Source organism: Phyllobates terribilis, unplaced genomic scaffold (genome assembly GCF_046119375.1).
Source record: "Phyllobates terribilis strain yellow unplaced genomic scaffold, ASM4611937v1 Scaffold_40__1_contigs__length_11209783, whole genome shotgun sequence".
Taxonomy (NCBI): domain Eukaryota; kingdom Metazoa; phylum Chordata; class Amphibia; order Anura; family Dendrobatidae; genus Phyllobates; species Phyllobates terribilis.
The window spans coordinates 8,558,500-8,577,722 of NW_027362800.1; the positions used below are offsets into that span (position 1 = coordinate 8,558,500).

At 42.4% G+C, this 19,223-nt stretch overlaps 5 non-coding genes across 5 annotated transcripts; all 5 read right to left on the bottom strand.

The window, feature by feature from the left end:
* Positions 1 to 5,869: 5,869 nt before the first annotated feature.
* On the bottom strand, positions 5,870 to 6,066 carry LOC141185842 (U2 spliceosomal RNA). The gene has a single exon (XR_012260447.1). It is a non-coding gene; the product is annotated as a U2 spliceosomal RNA (small nuclear RNA).
* Positions 6,067 to 12,457: 6,391 nt separating this feature from the next.
* Positions 12,458 to 12,648, bottom strand: LOC141184420 (U2 spliceosomal RNA). Its single transcript, XR_012259177.1, has one exon. It is a non-coding gene; the product is annotated as a U2 spliceosomal RNA (small nuclear RNA).
* Positions 12,649 to 13,774: 1,126 nt separating this feature from the next.
* On the bottom strand, positions 13,775 to 13,965 carry LOC141191398 (U2 spliceosomal RNA). The gene has a single exon (XR_012265394.1). It is a non-coding gene; the product is annotated as a U2 spliceosomal RNA (small nuclear RNA).
* A 1,120-nt stretch (positions 13,966 to 15,085) lies between these two features.
* LOC141189690 (U2 spliceosomal RNA) lies at positions 15,086 to 15,276 on the bottom strand. The gene has a single exon (XR_012263739.1). It is a non-coding gene; the product is annotated as a U2 spliceosomal RNA (small nuclear RNA).
* Positions 15,277 to 16,395: 1,119 nt separating this feature from the next.
* LOC141185837 (U2 spliceosomal RNA) lies at positions 16,396 to 16,579 on the bottom strand. The gene has a single exon (XR_012260443.1). It is a non-coding gene; the product is annotated as a U2 spliceosomal RNA (small nuclear RNA).
* Positions 16,580 to 19,223: the final 2,644 nt, after the last annotated feature.

Sequence of the window (19,223 nt, forward strand, 5' to 3'; positions counted from 1 at the left end):
AGGTGCATAACGGTCTCATCACAATGGCAAGAGTCTCTTGGGCATTTTGCCCGTGCCACCAGGCCTCTCCGGTGTTGGAATTCTCTGGTTGGGAGGCACTGGTGGACGGACATCCAGGCAAGGTCTTTATGGACATTGGCGAGGAACTTCCCGAAGACATTCCTCCACACACGTTTGGATCTGTTCCATGAGTAGTTGCAAACTGGGGATGTCTCTTCTTCTCTCCTCAAATGGACAAATAGCTTCTTCGGGTCCAGAAGGATGTCAGCTCCAAGGTCTTTTAAATTATGAGTCTTTGCAACTTTTTCTAAAGTAATAAGGTGCTTTGGTGGACACAATAAAACAGGCGCTGATAAGGATGGCCTAAACCATCTCTTAAAGATAAAACCACACGTGTATTTTAAAAACAGGCCAAAAGTACTATCAGACTTAAAAGCTTTAAAACAAAAACAGAAAAAATTTACATATAAAAACAGGCGAAGATCGGGAACATCTTTTCCTCCATTCTGCTTTCTCTTATACATTTCTGATCGTTTAAGCTTTTCCATTTTAGAGCCCCATATAAACATAAAAATACAACGAGTTAGTTTTTTTAGCATTAAGTCAGAGGGAGGATACACCATGGCAATATATAAAATCATAGGTAATAAAACAGATTTAATAACAAGGACTTTCCCTTCGATCGAAAGATTCCTCAGGGTCCAAAAGGAAAGTTTCTTTGCCATTTTATCTTGAACCTCTCCCCAACTCACAAGCCCATCATTATTTGCATCAAATACAACCCCTAAAATTTTCACATTGTCATATTTCACATTAACAGTCGGTAAGTCATTTCTATCCCAGGCACCCATAATCAAACACTCAGTTTTATTAAAATTCATTTTAAAACCAGAAGCTTGACTAAAAAGATTGGTGCACAATACTACTCTCCGGAGTGAAGCAGGATCAGTGCAAATAGCCGTCACGTCATCCATATATCCAAGCACTTTAACCTGAGCCCCTCCCCCTCCTGGGACAGGAACCCCCCGGACTACCTTGTCTTTCCGGATCATGCATAAAAGGGGTTCCATAGCGCAAATAAACAGAATTGGGGATAATGGACATCCCTGCTTCACTCCGGATTCCAGTGGGATAAAATCAGTTAAAAAACCATTGACAGAGATTTGTGAAAACATATTATTATATAAACTCTTAATGCGAGATAAAAACCAGTCTGGGATTGCCATTTGTTTTAAAACTTTAAAAAGATATTCATGAGAAACCCTGTCAAACGCTTTCTCGAAGTCTAGCGCCAACAGGGCCAGCCCTTGATCCCTGTCTTTACTGTACCATATTACGTCTCTGATCGCATTTAGGGTCTCTGTAATACTCCTCCCTGGTACACCACATACTTGTTCGGGTTGTATTAACACATTAATAACAGTTTTAAAACGACATGCAATAATCTTAGCTAAAGCCTTGTAATCCATGTTAAGGAGGGTGATAGGTCTCCAATTTTTGAGGTCGTCCCGAGCGCCCTTCTTCTTGTATATTAAGGACACTATCCCCCTCCTCCATGACTTGGGTAACTTATCACACAAAAAAACCTCTTTAAAAAGTGCTAAAAGATCCTCTTTTAAAATATCCCAAAAGGATAAATAAAATTCCACAGGAAGGCCATCAGCTCCTGGGGCTTTCCCTCTTGAAAAACTTTTAAAAACACTAAAAAGTTCTTCTAAAGTAATATCTTTTGTTAAAAACCCCTGATCTGCAGAATTTAGCCTAAAATCCAGGACATTAAGAGCATCTTGTAAAAACACATTATTAACACTTTTTTTGCTAAAAAGGTTTCTATAAAAATTAAAAGCTACCCTCTTCATACCTTGTATTGTGCTATCTCCATCTAGGCAGGTAATCGTTTCTTTCCTCTCCACCACTTTTTTGAAAAAGAAACGTGTACACTTTTCCCCTTCTTCTAAAAATTGCACCTTAGAATTAAATATTATTTCCTTCCCTTTTTGTTCAAGGTATGACTGTATCTCATTTTTAAGGCTTACAATATCATCATGCACCTCTAAGCCTATCTCTTTGAATTTAAGGAGAGTCTGCAGTCTAGTATTCAAATTTGCATAGCCCTGCTTCTTCTGCCTCGCCTTCCTCTTCCCAGCCCTGATAAAAAAATGTTGGATCTTGTCTTTAATCCCTTCCCACCAGGACAGCATTTTAAAATATGGGGGTTTGAGCTGCCTCCATTGTTGGTACTTTTTGATAAAATCTGACCTTACCAGGGGGTCTTCCAATAGGTGTACCCCCAGGCGCCACAACCCTCTATTCACCTTTAGTTCCCCCTGGTATTCTATCTCTAATTTTAATATGTTATGGTCAGAAAATAAATTAGGAATTAAAACAAAATATACAGGGCTAAAAGTTTCAGATAAAAAGATAAAATCGATCCTGGAGGTCACTCCCCGACCGGACCACGTAAATCCCGGGTCCGTCGGCGATAGCGACCTCCAGGCATCGCGCAACTTAAAATCTGTCTGCAAATTACTTAATAAAAAACATGATTTATCTAATTTACGGATTGGGTCACCTCCTCCTCGGCGCTCATTTACACTGAGGCAATTAAAGTCCCCAGCTACCAAAAGAGGAGATGACCCTACACAGAACAACGGTAAAATCTCAAACAATTGTATCCGCTCTTGTTTATCTGGAGGGGCATACACATTTATAACACGAAAGTTAAAATTATTAAAACATAAATGTACTAATATAGCTCTGCCGGGCACAATCTCAGTGACAGAGGAGATTATAAAAGCATTACCTCGGCAGAGCAGACCCACACCAGCTGATTTATTCTCATTAGAGCCGGACCAAATGGAGGGCCCTAGTTTCCAGTCTTTCTTTAGCTCATTATACCGTAGTCCGTGTTGCAGACCGCATTCCTGTAGGAAACAAATATCAAAGTCTAATGTTTTGAAAAAATCAAAGAGAGCAGCCCTGCGGACAGGGCTCTTTAAAGATCTCACATTGAGTGAGAGACACTTAATAGATGGCATTTGTGTCATGGGGGAGGGGAGTCATCCATTATATCCCCTGCAGACCCCGTCAAGCTCTCGAGTGTTGAGGAGAAGCAGAGAATATTCTGGGGGTCCGAACCGGATATCGGATACCCGGAGGAACCGGGTTGCCATATATCGTCCCTGGCAAGGCACACATCAGGCGAGTCTGGATTAAATGCCGGAGGATCGTCCGCTCTCAACTTTTTGCCACACGGCTCAATCACGTCGCTCGTGCAGTCATCCTCCGCTATTGCTGTGTGGCCTCTCACTTCCTGAAGACTCTCCAGGTCAGACATGAAAACCTCACCATCATTGCCACCTGCTGGACAAAGAACCGTGGTCTGCTGGCACGAGTCCCTAGGTATGTCTGGGGTCTTTGACACAGAGCCCCCCACCGCCAACTCATTGGGGGCGCCCTGCTCCAACACACCAGGGACCATCGACGCAGTGGTCTTCTCCCTGACGGGAGAGTCCCTCTGCTCCGGTCTTTGGGTGGTCCGCCCTCCGCCCTTTTTCTGGGACTTCGCCACAGGAGGCTCTCCACGGGGGAGACCCGACTCCTGCTCCATCCTCTCCGTCTCCTTCCTCGCGCCCTTGACCTTCTCCGCCACCTCCTCTGTTGTGGAAACAGAAGGACGAGGCTCAGGTCCTTTACTGGTCTCCGGAACACGAACTGGTCCTTCCCGTGGCATAGGTCCTCCAGCAGCTTCCACATATGTTCGGGTCTTGGTCTTCAGTGGGCACTCCCGAAATATATGGCCGTCCACGCCACAAAGGTTGCAAGAATCCTTATGGGGGCAATCCTTAAATAAATGTCCTAGTAGACCACAGTTATTACAACGGAATGCCTTGGACTCTGCACAATTGCTCTGGACATGCCCCATTTTCCCACAATTTCGACAGTACATAGGCATGCCAGCATAAAATAAATACCCCCGACTTTTCCCGATAGTGATAGTAGAGGGGGGGTGATGTGTTCCTCCATAGCCCTGGGGATCCTTCCGCAACCGCACAAGAAACCTCCGCTTCCCACCCCAGAAGCCAACAGAGTTCTTCACAGGCCCAATGTATCTCACCTCATCACAGTGACGGCTCAAACAGGTTTGGATGTCCTGCCTCTCCACAAAAGGGTTGGGAAAATACGTTGTTATTTGTACCTCCTCATGGACGAAAAGCAGGGAAAACACCAGGCCATCCATCTCATCTCTCCAACCATGCTCGTTCACCTTCTGGACCAACTGTTGGCAGCATCCTTGGTTCTTAAAAGTGATGGTATAAATACCTTTGAGTTCATTGTCCTGGAAGCAAAAGATGTCATCTCTGTCGAACTCCAGGATCCCAAGGAGGATGGTATTGCAGACGAAGCGGATACCTTTCTGCTCTCTGAAACTTTCCAAGACCTCGATACGGATTGTGTTCCTCATCCGGGGCTCTCCCGATGCAAAAGAAATTGTAGCAGGCATACTTCCACGAAAGCGTACCAACTACAGAAGAAAAGAAAAAAGGCGTGAGCCTTTTTAAGGGATCGCAACACGTTGTAAGGGGACTAAGCCAGCTCCCTAATAGCAGCAGGGGGGTGAAGCCCCACCGTAAGGTGGGACGATCCCCCCAGGCCAAGGAGCCGGGTACCCCAAACACCTATCAGCCAAGACCAGATGCAATGCCTAAACACCACACCCAATCTTAGCCAAAAGGCCGAGAAGCGATAACCAGAATTGGTTTCCGACTACGGTGCCACCCAAGGATTCTGAAAAGTCCATTTGTGGAGATGGCCACCTGGACTCCCGTTAAGAAGACATGCTGTCAACCTCTAGATCCCTCACATGCCTGCACTTTTCGGCTTGCTGCTGCTGCAATCCACGCGTTTTAGATCTGCATAACTCCACCTCTTTTAGCACAGTACCCTCAACCCCCGGCTGTTCCCACCCGCCTCAACACCGTTGGAAGGGAGGAGAACCAATTAAGGCGGGGGGGGGGGTGGAACGAGCAGCTGTCTACCCTTAGCAGGAGGGTTGCTGATTAATTACCTCTCCTGCTGCTGCTGCTGCTGGCTGTCCAGCAGCAGACTGAAGGTGGCTGCTGCTGTGCGCAGGTATATAAAGGCTCAGAGCCTATTATGACACGCGCAGCCAGCGTTCCATTGCCACATTCCGTCTACTGCAGGCGGGATACCTGGATGGCTGAATGTCACTGAGAAGCTCACAGAGACCGCCATAAGCAACAGTTTAAAAGAATGCCACAGACTAATCAACCAAACTTTTTGGGTTGGTTTCTCTTTTATAGTCTGCAGGCATTAAATGAAAGAAGTCAGTGTTCCAGCAGAGGGAGACAACGTTTCAGAAAAGGCATTGTAGCAAACCAAAAAAGAAATTTTAAGCGCAGCAGAGTAACCAGCTCACATACCTGTTAGCTCAGGTGAGTTTAAAAGGCTGCTGTTGATAACAAGGGCATTTGCTAAATAGATGGTGTGTGTGCAACAATATACTGAAAGGTCAATTATATTGTGCAGCTTATCTCACCACCTGTAGTTATTTAGGTGAAAGCTCCAAAATGCTTGCCTAATATGTCTGTTTATCCAAAAGGAAGTATAGAGGGAGAGCTAGATAGATAGCATTGCATTACATTACATTACATGGCAATGCAATGCACAGTTGCTGAAGTTGAACCAAAATGAGCTTGTCATCTGGCTTCTGCAACTTTTAACATGAAAAATCCAATGAGGAGAAGAAAAACAAAGCCAAAGAGTCCATCCCAAAATCCGACAAACAAGCAAAATGAACAAAAAGCATTGAATTCAATTCTTTCTGATTTTAGAAACTGCATTAAAGAAGGGGTGCACCGGTCCTGGAGATACTGCAATACCAGGTCAATGCGTGGAGTGGACAGAGCAAGCTCTTTTTCCATCTCCCTGTTCTAAAAATCCATTTAATATATGGTCCCCAGATAGGGGACGTATCAGATATTAAACTGATAAGAACAGATTTTTTTTTAGTTTGGCTATCCCCCACATGGGGATAAAAACCGTTTATTTAAAATTTAACAAATTACAGAAATAAAACCATTACATCCACATTACACTTTCGGGACTTCAAAGAAAAATAAAAATTCCATCACAGCAAATTTTACAAGACTTCAAATATTCCATAGGTTAAAAAGCCATTTGCCTGCCAACGTTACATTCTTTTTCCTGTCCAATAAATAGTATATGTACATTTCACTTTTACAAAAGGCTAAAACATCATCTACTGGTAACATTTCATGTTTAAAAACAGCAATATTTCTAGCATTCCAGAGCGCTATCTTGGCACAATTCACTGTCTTCCACGCCATTATTTTTTGGTCCATTGTTGGGCATTCCAGAAGACCATATAACACTGATGCAAAATTAAAGTCCTTGAGGTCCACCATTTTCTCCAGCAGGGGGATTAATCTTCTCCAGAACTCTTTAGCAAAAGCACAAGTCCATAAAAGATGCTTCACTGTCTCTTCTTCTTGACAACCTTCTCTTGGGCAGATGGCAGACCTCACAAAACCTCTTCTGTACTGGAATGCCCGGCAAGGAAGACAGTGGTGTGCGCAGCTCCAAGACATGTCTTTCTGTACATTAAAAAGATAAAGGGCGTTAATCATTTTCCATATGTGTACAGTTTTGTCATCATCATAACGTTCAATATCACACAACGTCACATCAGTACTAATTTGTTTGAGTAGTGTCTTGCTGTTACATAGATCCCCTGTCTGTTTCTTATTCAAATTAAAATCAAGAATAATTTTCTTTAAAATCTCATAATGTGCAGGTAGGTTAAAAGCATAAGGAAAGGATAAAACCGTTTCAAACCAACCAAACCTTCTCATGAGAAAACCAGTGTTAAAACGCATAAAATAGGAAAGGTAATTATCTTTAAAAAGGGTTTTAAAACAGAAACAGAAAAAATGTATTAAAAGAAACTTATCTAAAACAGGGAAATCTTTCCCACCTTTAACCTTTGGCTTTGTCACAGTTTCTCTTTTGAGTTTCTCCATTTTTGAGCCCCAAAAAAAGGTAAAACATACTTTTGTAATTCGTTTCAACAAATTTGTAGGAGGGGGGAACACCAAACTAAGATATAACAGGATAGGTAATATCACCATTTTTACAATCAGAACTTTACCTTCCATTGACAGCTTTCTCATATTCCACATGCAGATTTTCTGATTAATTTTCTGTGCTGCCGCATCCCAGCTATTAAAACCATTATTAGATTCATTAAAAGAAACACCTAAAATAGTAATGGAATCTGTAACTGCAATTGGAACATCATGTAAACTCATCCCCCCGACATTTAAAATATTACATTTAGTAAGATTAATTTTAAAACCGGAAACTGTACAAAAAGACTGAATTTGGCTTATCGTTTTTTGTATTGAAGGTACATCACATCCAAACACTGCTACATCATCCATATAGCTTACAACTTTAACTTGTAGACCGTTCCCTCCGGGTAAGGGTACTCCACATATTTGCTTATCCCGGCGTATTGTACATAAAAGGGGTTCTATAGCACATATAAAAAGCAGGGGGGACAAAGGGCAACCCTGCTTCACCCCTGATTTTAAAACTACCTCTTTTGTTTTAAAACCATTAACTAAAATCTTACTCGTACAATCATTATAAAAAGCTTTAAGAGACAATAAAAACCCACCCGGAATGCCCATTTTTTCTAAAACTTTAAAAAGATAAAAATGAGACACGCGGTCAAAAGCTTTCTCAAAATCCACCGCTAGGATTGACATCTTTGTCTTTCTGGTTTTTACATCTTCAATACAATCTTTCACCAGGTTTAAATTGTCCCAGATACTACGCCCAGGTACCCCGCATACCTGATTTGCATGAATTACTTTATGTATCACCTTTTTCAACCGATTTGCACAGATCTTAGCCATAATTTTGTAATCACTATTTAAAAGAGTTATCGGCCTCCAGTTTTTAAGATCCGTTTTGTCACCTTTTTTGTATAGTAGTGATACCTCACCTTTCTTCCATGAGTTGAGTAAAACCTTATTATTAAAAACTTCGGAAAACAAATTAAACAAATCATCTTTTAAAATATCATAAAAACTTATATAAAACTCTATGGGGATACCATCAGGGCCCGGCACTTTACCATTTTTAAAACTCTTCATGGTTTCTAAAATCTCTTCCTCACATAGAGGTTGGGATAAAAAACTTTGGGCATCAGCATCTAGGGTGGACTTGATCTCCCCCAGGAAAGTGTGTATTAAATCATGGTCTATAGTTTTTACATTAAAAAGATCATTAAAATAGACATTTACCTTATCCAATATAACGTTGATATTATTATCTCCATCTATGTTATCAATTATTGTTTTCGCCTGTTTGTTTTTCTTAAAAAAATACCTGGAACAAGTCTCATCCTCTTCTACGTGTTTTACCTTTGAACGAAAAATCAGTTCTTTTCCTTTTTGTTCCAACCACTTTGAAATTTCTCCTTTAAGACTCAATATATCATTACCTACATCCAGACCATTGTCTTTGAATTTGTACAATGTCTGTAACCTGATATTAAGAAAATTATAGATCTCAAACTTTTCTTTAGCTTTTTGTATGCTTTTCTTTATAAAGAAATCTTTAATGCTTATTTTCATTCTATCCCACCAGAAGCTAAAAGAAATATTGGGGTTTTTCCTTTTTCTACAGTTTACATAAAACTCAATAAAATCCGATAAAATTTGTGGATCTTTTAAAAGGGACACATTCAATTTCCAAGATTTCTTACCACATTTCTTCTTTCCATTAATCCTCACTCTAAAAGATAAAACCTTGTGATCTGAGAGAATATTAGTTAAAACTTCACATTTCACTGGCAGTATTTTTTCTGAACCTAAAACAAAATCTATCCTGGAGCTACATGTAGAATTGCTCCAGGTGAAACCAGCGTCTATAGGGCTATCCTTGTTACATTCTTTATACACATCAGTTAATTTACAATCATTTATAATATTGCTTAACATTCCAGACGTTTTGTCATAATTTCTACTCACGGAACCGGAGCGTCGGCTTTCGCCTTTTAAAATACAATTAAAATCACCTGCCAGGATAAAAGGTTCAGAAATGTTAATAAATAAAGGTAAAATTTCCAGCATATCAGCCCTTTCATTTTTATCAGGTGACCCATAAAAATTTAAAAACTGCCATCTTGTCCCATCAATAAAAGCCTTAACTAAAAGAATACGACCCGGTAAAATATCTTGGATAAAATCAATAGACACATTTCCCTTAAAAAGTATAGCTACCCCGGCTGATCCGGTTGCATTTGATCCAGACCAGACCGATGGACCATGTTTCCACTCTTCCTTATATTTTTTGTAAGAAATCTTATGAGGGATATGACATTCTTGTAAAAAGAAAACAGAAGCTGTAAAACAGGTTAAAAAATGTAAAACAGTAGCTCTTCTGGTCTTGGATCCTATGCCTCTCACATTGAGGGAAACACCACTAATGTCAGCCATCATAGCAAATGGTTAGGAAGAAACAAAAACTGGACTTTACCTATCCGATGGACGGATCAGACCACTTGGACTTTCACCAACGCCCTCTTCTGAATCCACCGTTATCAAAGAGTCTTCATCATCGGAGAAGGAACATTCACTTAAATTAAGACCCGACGCTACTGGGGTGTAGCTCGGAAGGATATTGTGAGAAAGGTTACACTGGGTCTCCATAGGCTGACCATTTAGGTCCTCGTCAGGTGGGTCTCCGAGAGGCTCCGCACTCCCCTGCTGACCCGCAGAGGGTCGTAACACAGGGGCAGGCTGCGCACATGGCGGAGCCTCAGAGTCCCCGGAGGCAGCCAGGTTCGGGGCCCCACCTGGGGCAGCAGAGCCCCGGGACCTCGGGATTCCAGAGTCTACACCCCCGTGAGGGGATGTATCCATCTCCTCCCTATTAGCCACCTCCACGGAACCATTCTTTTTCTTATTATGAGACCTCACCAAGTGCCACGTACCGCCCTCGCTCTCGTGAGACCCAGTGGGAATTTTGGGCTCGGTGTCAGCCTTTTGGCGCTCTTTTTTGGCCTTACCGACCGCCCCTTTATGATCTTTCTCAGCCTTCCTTTTAGCCTCCTTATGGTCTTTCAGCCAGCTCCTGGGCTCCTGTGAGTTACCTGTCATTGACTCGGAGGGATTGTTACTAGTCGAAGCGCCCTTATCACCTCCCGAGGCTCCAGGTTGTTGTTCCTCCTCCTGAGGGGTGGTCTGATTGGCCCGTCCATTCCCGGATGTCTTGGACTTCTCCTTTTGTTTTTGTTCATCCTCTCTGAACCTGTGAGGGCAAGAAAAATAGAAATGACCAGGTGTCCGACAAAAAGAGCATTTTTTTTCATTTGGGCACTCCTTTGTGTCATGTTCAGTACTGGCACAATTTCTACAAGTGGCACCACAACTATCCTTAGAGTGCCCATAGAGACCACAATACCTACAGAAAAGTGGCATTCCTGAGAAAAAAAAATCCCCATTAGTTTGCCCTATTTTAAATCGAGCTGGAGGAAGTCTCACACCTCCAGGGAATTTAGGGTCTCTTTCACATTTTACTAAAAACTTCCATTTTGAGGTCCAGATGTTAAACTCATTCAACACTTTCCCAATCAATTTCACACTTTTAAAATAAACTGACAAAAAGGAAATAACCTCTGGTGCTGTTATGAAGGGTGAGAAGATTTTCACAACCACCATTTTTACCTCATCCAGGACGTGCTCGATGATCTGAATCCCTTTTAGACCAGGGCTATTTTCTACCGACTTAACTCTGGACAAAACATCTTTGAAAATACCTTCGCCAGTAAAGGTTACATCATAATCTCCACGTCGAGGATAATCCTGGATAGAAAGGATTTCGTTGGTTCTGACGTGGAGCAGTTTCTCAAGCACGTCCTGGACTACATATCCCAGATTCCGCATATCGGAACCACCAGCCGTAAAGTGGACCCTTATAGTGTTCTTAAGCCTCGCATATAGAGGCACGAGATTGGGGTCAACCTCCATGGTATGGCGCAACAAAATGCAAATTGCAACCGCCTGCAATCTGCGCCTTCAGAGCTTTGAGATAAAGCACCTGAAGGCTGGGGGATCGCTGCCCGTTACCCTAGGACTAATCCCTCTCCCTAATAGCAGCAGGCAGGTGAAGCCCACCGAAGTGGACGATCCTGCCAGGCCAAGGAGAGGGGTACCTGAGTGCCCTTCAACTGAAACCTCCTGCTGTGAAGCACTTGGTCTCAGCCAAAAGGCCGAGAAGCGATAACCAGAATTGGTTTCCGACTACGGTGCCACCCAAGGATTCTGAAAAGTCCATTTGTGGAGATGGCCACCTGGACTCCCGTTAAGAAGACATGCTGTCAACCTCTAGATCCCTCACATGCCTGCACTTTTCGGCTTGCTGCTGCTGCAATCCACGCGTTTTAGATCTGCATAACTCCACCTCTTTTAGCACAGTACCCTCAACCCCCGGCTGTTCCCACCCGCCTCAACACCGTTGGAAGGGAGGAGAACCAATTAAGGCGGGGGGGGGTGGAACGAGCAGCTGTCTACCCTTAGCAGGAGGGTTGCTGATTAATTACCTCTCCTGCTGCTGCTGCTGCTGGCTGTCCAGCAGCAGACTGAAGGTGGCTGCTGCTGTGCGCAGGTATATAAAGGCTCAGAGCCTATTATGACACGCGCAGCCAGCGTTCCATTGCCACATTCCGTCTACTGCAGGCGGGATACCTGGATGGCTGAATGTCACTGAGAAGCTCACAGAGACCGCCATAAGCAACAGTTTAAAAGAATGCCACAGACTAATCAACCAAACTTTTTGGGTTGGTTTCTCTTTTATAGTCTGCAGGCATTAAAAGAAAGAAGTCAGTGTTCCAGCAGAGGGAGACAACGTTTCAGAAAAGGCATTGTAGCAAACCAAAAAAGAAATTTTAAGCGCAGCAGAGTAACCAGCTCACATACCTGTTAGCTCAGGTGAGTTTAAAAGGCTGCTGTTGATAACAAGGGCATTTGCTAAATAGATGGTGTGTGTGCAACAATATACTGAAAGGTCAATTATATTGTGCAGCTTATCTCACCACCTGTAGTTATTTAGGTGAAAGCTCCAAAATGCTTGCCTAATATGTCTGTTTATCCAAAAGGAAGTATAGAGGGAGAGCTAGATAGATAGCATTGCATTACATTACATTACATGGCAATGCAATGCACAGTTGCTGAAGTTGAACCAAAATGAGCTTGTCATCTGGCTTCTGCAACTTTTAACATGAAAAATCCAATGAGGAGAAGAAAAGCAAAGCCAAAGAGTCCATCCCAAAATCCGACAAACAAGCAAAATGAACAAAAAGCATTGAATTCAATTCTTTCTGATTTTAGAAACTGCATTAAAGAAGGGGTGCACCGGTCCTGGAGATACTGCAATACCAGGTCAATGCGTGGAGTGGACAGAGCAAGCTCTTTTTGCATCTCCCTGTTCTAAAAATCCATTTAATATATGGTCCCCAGATAGGGGACGTATCAGATATTAAACTGATAAGAACAGATACTACACTTGATCTTAGCCAAAAGGCCGAGAAGCGATAACCAGAATTGGTTTCCGACTACGGTGCCACCCAAGGATTCTGAAAAGTCCATTTGTGGAGATGGCCACCTGGACTCCCGTTAAGAAGACATGCTGTCAACCTCTAGATCCCTCACATGCCTGCACTTTTTGGCTTGCTGCTGCTGCAATCCACGCGTTTTAGATCTGCATAACTCCACCTCTTTTAGCACAGTACCCTCAACCCCCGGCTGTTCCCACCCGCCTCAACACCGTTGGAAGGGAGGAGAACCAATTAAGGCGGGGGGGGGGGGGGGGTGGAACGAGCAGCTGTCTACCCTTAGCAGGAGGGTTGCTGATTAATTACCTCTCCTGCTGCTGCTGCTGCTGGCTGTCCAGCAGCAGACTGAAGGTGGCTGCTGCTGTGCGCAGGTATATAAAGGCTCAGAGCCTATTATGACACGCGCAGCCAGCGTTCCATTGCCACATTCCGTCTACTGCAGGCGGGTTACCTGGATGGCTGAATGTCACTGAGAAGCTCACAGAGACCGCCATAAGCAACAGTTTAAAAGAATGCCACAGACTAATCAACCAAACTTTTTGGGTTGGTTTCTCTTTTATAGTCTGCAGGCATTAAATGAAAGAAGTCAGTGTTCCAGCAGAGGGAGACAACGTTTCAGAAAAGGCATTGTAGCAAACCAAAAAAGAAATTTTAAGCGCAGCAGAGTAACCAGCTCACATACCTGTTAGCTCAGGTGAGTTTAAAAGGCTGCTGTTGATAACAAGGGCATTTGCTAAATAGATGGTGTGTGTGCAACAATATACTGAAAGGTCAATTATATTGTGCAGCTTATCTCACCACCTGTAGTTATTTAGGTGAAAGCTCCAAAATGCTTGCCTAATATGTCTGTTTATCCAAAAGGAAGTATAGAGGGAGAGCTAGATAGATAGCATTGCATTACATTACATTACATGGCAATGCAATGCACAGTTGCTGAAGTTGAACCAAAATGAGCTTGTCATCTGGCTTCTGCAACTTTTAACATGAAAAATCCAATGAGGAGAAGAAAAGCAAAGCCAAAGAGTCCATCCCAAAATCCGACAAACAAGCAAAATGAACAAAAAGCATTGAATTCAATTCTTTCTGATTTTAGAAACTGCATTAAAGAAGGGGTGCACCGGTCCTGGAGATACTGCAATACCAGGTCAATGCGTGGAGTGGACAGAGCAAGCTCTCTTTCCATCTCCCTGTTCTAAAAATCCATTTAATATATGGTCCCCAGATAGGGGACGTATCAGATATTAAACTGATAAGAACAGATACTACACTTGATCTTAGCCAAAAGGCCGAGAAGCGATAACCAGAATTGGTTTCCGACTACGGTGCCACCCAAGGATTCTGAAAAGTCCATTTGTGGAGATGGCCACCTGGACTCCCGTTAAGAAGACATGCTGTCAACCTCTAGATCCCTCACATGCCTGCACTTTTCGGATTGCTGCTGCTGCAATCCACGCGTTTTAGATCTGCATAACTCCACCTCTTTTAGCACAGTACCCTCAACCCCCGGCTGTTCCCACCCGCCTCAACACCGTTGGAAGGGAGGAGAACCAATTAAGGCGGGGGGGGGGTGGAACGAGCAGCTGTCTACCCTTAGCAGGAGGGTTGCTGATTAATTACCTCTCCTGCTGCTGCTGCTGCTGGCTGTCCAGCAGCAGACTGAAGGTGGCTGCTGCTGTGCGCAGGTATATAAAGGCTCAGAGCCTATTATGACACGCGCAGCCAGCGTTCCATTGCCACATTCCGTCTACTGCAGGCGGGATACCTGGATGGCTGAATGTCACTGAGAAGCTCACAGAGACCGCCATAAGCAACAGTTTAAAAGAATGCCACAGACTAATCAACCAAACTTTTTGGGTTGGTTTCTCTTTTATAGTCTGCAGACATTAAATGAAAGAAGTCAGTGTTCAAGCAGAGGGAGACAACGTTTCAGAAAAGGCATTGTAGCAAACCAAAAAAGAAATTTTAAGCGCAGCAGAGTAACCAGCTGACATACCTGTTAGCTCAGGTGAGTTTAAAAGGCTGCTGTTGATAACAAGGGCATTTGCTAAATAGATGGTGTGTGTGCAACAATATACTGAAAGGTCAATTATATTGTGCAGCTTATCTCACCACCTGTAGTTATTTAGGTGAAAGCTCCAAAATGCTTGCCTAATATGTCTGTTTATCCAAAAGGAAGTATAGAGGGAGAGCTAGATAGATAGCATTGCATTACATTACATTACATGGCAATGCAATGCACAGTTGCTGAAGTTGAACCAAAATGAGCTTGTCATCTGGCTTCTGCAACTTTTAACATGAAAAATCCAATGAGGAGAAGAAAAGCAAAGCCAAAGAGTCCATCCCAAAATCCGACAAACAAGCAAAATGAGCAAAAAGCATTGAATTCAATTCTTTCTGATTTTAGAAACTGCATTAAAGAAGGGGTGCACCGGTCCTGGAGATACTGCAATACCAGGTCAATGCGTGGAGTGGACAGAGCAAGCTCTTTTTCCATCTCCCTGTTCTAAAAATCCATTTAATATATGGTCCCCAGATAGGGGACGTATCAGATATTAAACTGATAAGAACAGATACTACACTTGATCTTAGCCAAAAGGCCGAGAAGCGATAACCAGAATTGGTTTCCGACTACGGTGCCACCCAAGGATTCTGAAAAGTCCATTTGTGGAGATGGCCACCTGGACTCCCGTTAAGAAGACATTCTGTCAACCTCTAGATCCCTCACATGCCTGCACTTTTCGGCTTGCTGCTGCTGCAATCCACGCGTTTTAGATCTGCATAACTCCACCTCTTTTAGCACAGTACCCTCAACCCCCGGCTGTTCCCACCCGCCTCAACACCGTTGGAAGGGAGGAGAACCAATTAAGGCGGGGGGGGGTGGAACGAGCAGCTGTCTACCCTTAGCAGGAGGGTTGCTGATTAATTACCTCTCCTGCTGCTGCTGCTGCTGGCTGTCCAGCAGCAGACTGAAGGTGGCTGCTGCTGTGCGCAGGTATATAAAGGCTCAGAGCCTATTATGACACGCGCAGCCAGCGTTCCATTGCCACATTCCGTCTACTGCAGGCGGGATACCTGGATGGCTGAATGTCACTGAGAAGCTCACAGAGACCGCCATAAGCAACAGTTTAAAAGAATGCCACAGACTAATCAACCAAACTTTTTGGGTTGGTTTCTCTTTTATAGTCTGCAGGCATTAAATGAAAGAAGTCAGTGTTCCAGCAGAGGGAGACAACGTTTCAGAAAAGGCATTGTAGCAAACCAAAAAAGAAATTTTAAGCGCAGCAGAGTAACCAGCTCACATACCTGTTAGCTCAGGTGAGTTTAAAAGGCTGCTGTTGATAACAAGGGCATTTGCTAAATAGATGGTGTGTGTGCAACAATATACTGAAAGGTCAATTATATTGTGCAGCTTATCTCACCACCTGTAGTTATTTAGGTGAAAGCTCCAAAATGCTTGCCTAATATGTCTGTTTATCCAAAAGGAAGTATAGAGGGAGAGCTAGATAGATAGCATTGTATTACATTACATTACATGGCAATGCAATGCACAGTTGCTGAAGTTGAACCAAAATGAGCTTGTCATCTGGCTTCTGCAACTTTTAACATGAAAAATCCAATGAGGAGAAGAAAAGCAAAGCCAAAGAGTCCATCCCAAAATCCGACAAACAAGCAAAATGAACAAAAAGCATTGAATTCAATTCTTTCTGATTTTAGAAACTGCATTAAAGAAGGGGTGCACCGGTCCTGGAGATACTGCAATACCAGGTCAATGCGTGGAGTGGACAGAGCAAGCTCTTTTTCCATCTCCCTGTTCTAAAAATCCATTTAATATATGGTCCCCAGATAGGGGACGTATCAGATATTAAACTGATAAGAACAGATAAGGTTTCAACATAATTTTATTGTACATAAGTCAGATTACAAGACAATCAATGCGAAACCTTTCAAGTACAAAAAAACCCATAAAAACATTTGACAATTATACATTACAGAGAATAATCAATATAAAATAGAATTCCAAATATAAAAGCACCATCTACGGTTCGCTTCCTTCTTGCCCATATCTTTTACATTTTTTAAATAATAAACATACATTTCACTAAAAGCCAGTTTAATACAATCAAGCACAGAAATAAAATCACGATTAAACAATAAAATATTCCTTGCTTTCCAAATTGCATTCTTGGCACAGTTTATTATACACCAGCAGATTTCAGATTGGTATGCAGTAGGGCAATTAAAAAGTCCGTATAAAACATATTCATAATAAAAGTCCTTTAAACCGCAAACCCACTTTAAAAGAATCCCAAATTTCCCCCAGAGTTCTTGTGCAAAGGTGCAGTTCCAAAAAAGGTGCATAACGGTCTCATCACAATGGCAAGAGTCTCTTGGGCATTTTGCCCGTGCCACCAGGCCTCTCCGGTGTTGGAATTCTCTGGTTGGGAGGCACTGGTGGACGGACATCCAGGCAAGGTCTTTATGGACATTGGCGAGGAACTTCCCGAAGACATTCCTCCACACACGTTTGGATCTGTTCCATGAGTAGTTGCAACCTGGGGATGTCTCTTCTTCTCTCCTCAAATGGACAAATAGCTTCTTCGGGTCCAGAAGGATGTCAGCTCCAAGGTCTTTTAAATTATGAGTCTTTGCAACTTTTTCTAAAATAATAAGGTGCTTTGGTGGACACAATAAAACAGGCGCTGATAAGGATGGCCTAAACCATCTCTTAAAGATAAAACCACACGTGTATTTTAAAAACAGGCCAAAAGTACTATCAGACTTAAAAGCTTTAAAACAAAAAAAGAAAAAATTTACATATAAAAACAGGCGAAGATCGGGAACATCTTTTCCTCCATTCTGCTTTCTCTTATACATTTCTGATCGTTTAAGCTTTTCCATTTTAGAGCCCCATATAAACATAAAAATACAACGAGTTAGTTTTTTTAGCATTAAGTCAGAGGGAGGATACACCATGGCAATATATAAAATCATAGGTAATAAAACAGATTTAATAACAAGGACTTTCCCTTCGATCGAAAGATTCCTCAGGGTCCAAAAGGAAAGTTTCTTTGCCATTTTATCTTGAACCTCTCCCCAACTCACAAGCCCATCATTATTTGCATCAAATACAACCCCTAAAATTTTCACATTGTCATATTTCACATTAACAGTCGGTAAGTCATTTCTATCCCAGGCACCCATAATCAAACACTCAGTTTTATTAAAATTCATTTTAAAACCAGAAGCTTGACTAAAAAGATTGGTGCACAATACTACTCTCCGGAGTGAAGCAGGATCAGTGCAAATAGCCGTCACGTCATCCATATATCCAAGCACTTTAACCTGAGCCCCTCCCCCTCCTGGGACAGGAACCCCCCGGACTACCTTGTCTTTCCGGATCATGCATAAAAGGGGTTCCATAGCGCAAATAAACAGAATTGGGGATAATGGACATCCCTGCTTCACTCCGGATTCCAGTGGGATAAAATCAGTTAAAAAACCATTGACAGAGATTTGTGAAAACATATTATTATATAAACTCTTAATGCGAGATAAAAACCAGTCTGGGATTGCCATTTGTTTTAAAACTTTAAAAAGATATTCATGAGAAACCCTGTCAAACGCTTTCTCGAAGTCTAGCGCCAACAGGGCCAGCCCTTGATCCCTGTCTTTACTGTACCATATTACGTCTCTGATCGCATTTAGGGTCTCTGTAATACTCCTCCCTGGTACACCACATACTTGTTCGGGTTGTATTAACACATTAATAACAGTTTTAAAACGACATGCAATAATCTTAGCTAAAGCCTTGTAATCCATGTTAAGGAGGGTGATAGGTCTCCAATTTTTGAGGTCGTCCCGAGCGCCCTTCTTCTTGTATATTAAGGACACTATCCCCCTCCTCCATGACTTGGGTAACTTATCACACAAAAAAACCTCTTTAAAAAGTGCTAAAAGATCCTCTTTTAAAATATCCCAAAAGGATAAATAAAATTCCACAGGAAGGCCATCAGCTCCTGGGGCTTTCCCTCTTGAAAAACTTTTAAAAACACTAAAAAGTTCTTCTAAAGTAATATCTTTTGTTAAAAACCCCTGATCTGCAGAATTTAGCCTAAAATCCAGGACATTAAGAGCATCTTGTAAAAACACATTATTAACACTTTTTTTGCTAAAAAGGTTTCTATAAAAATTAAAAGCTACCCTCTTCATACCTTGTATTGTGCTATCTCCATCTAGGCAGGTAATCGTTTCTTTCCTCTCCACCACTTTTTTGAAAAAGAAACGTGTACACTTTTCCCCTTCTTCTAAAAATTGCACCTTAGAATTAAATATTATTTCCTTCCCTTTTTGTTCAAGGTATGACTGTATCTCATTTTTAAGGCTTACAATATCATCATGCACCTCTAAGCCTATCTCTTTGAATTTAAGGAGAGTCTGCAGTCTAGTATTCAAATTTGCATAGCCCTGCTTCTTCTGCCTCGCCTTCCTCTTCCCAGCCCTGATAAAAAAATGTTGGATCTTGTCTTTAATCCCTTCCCACCAGGACAGCATTTTA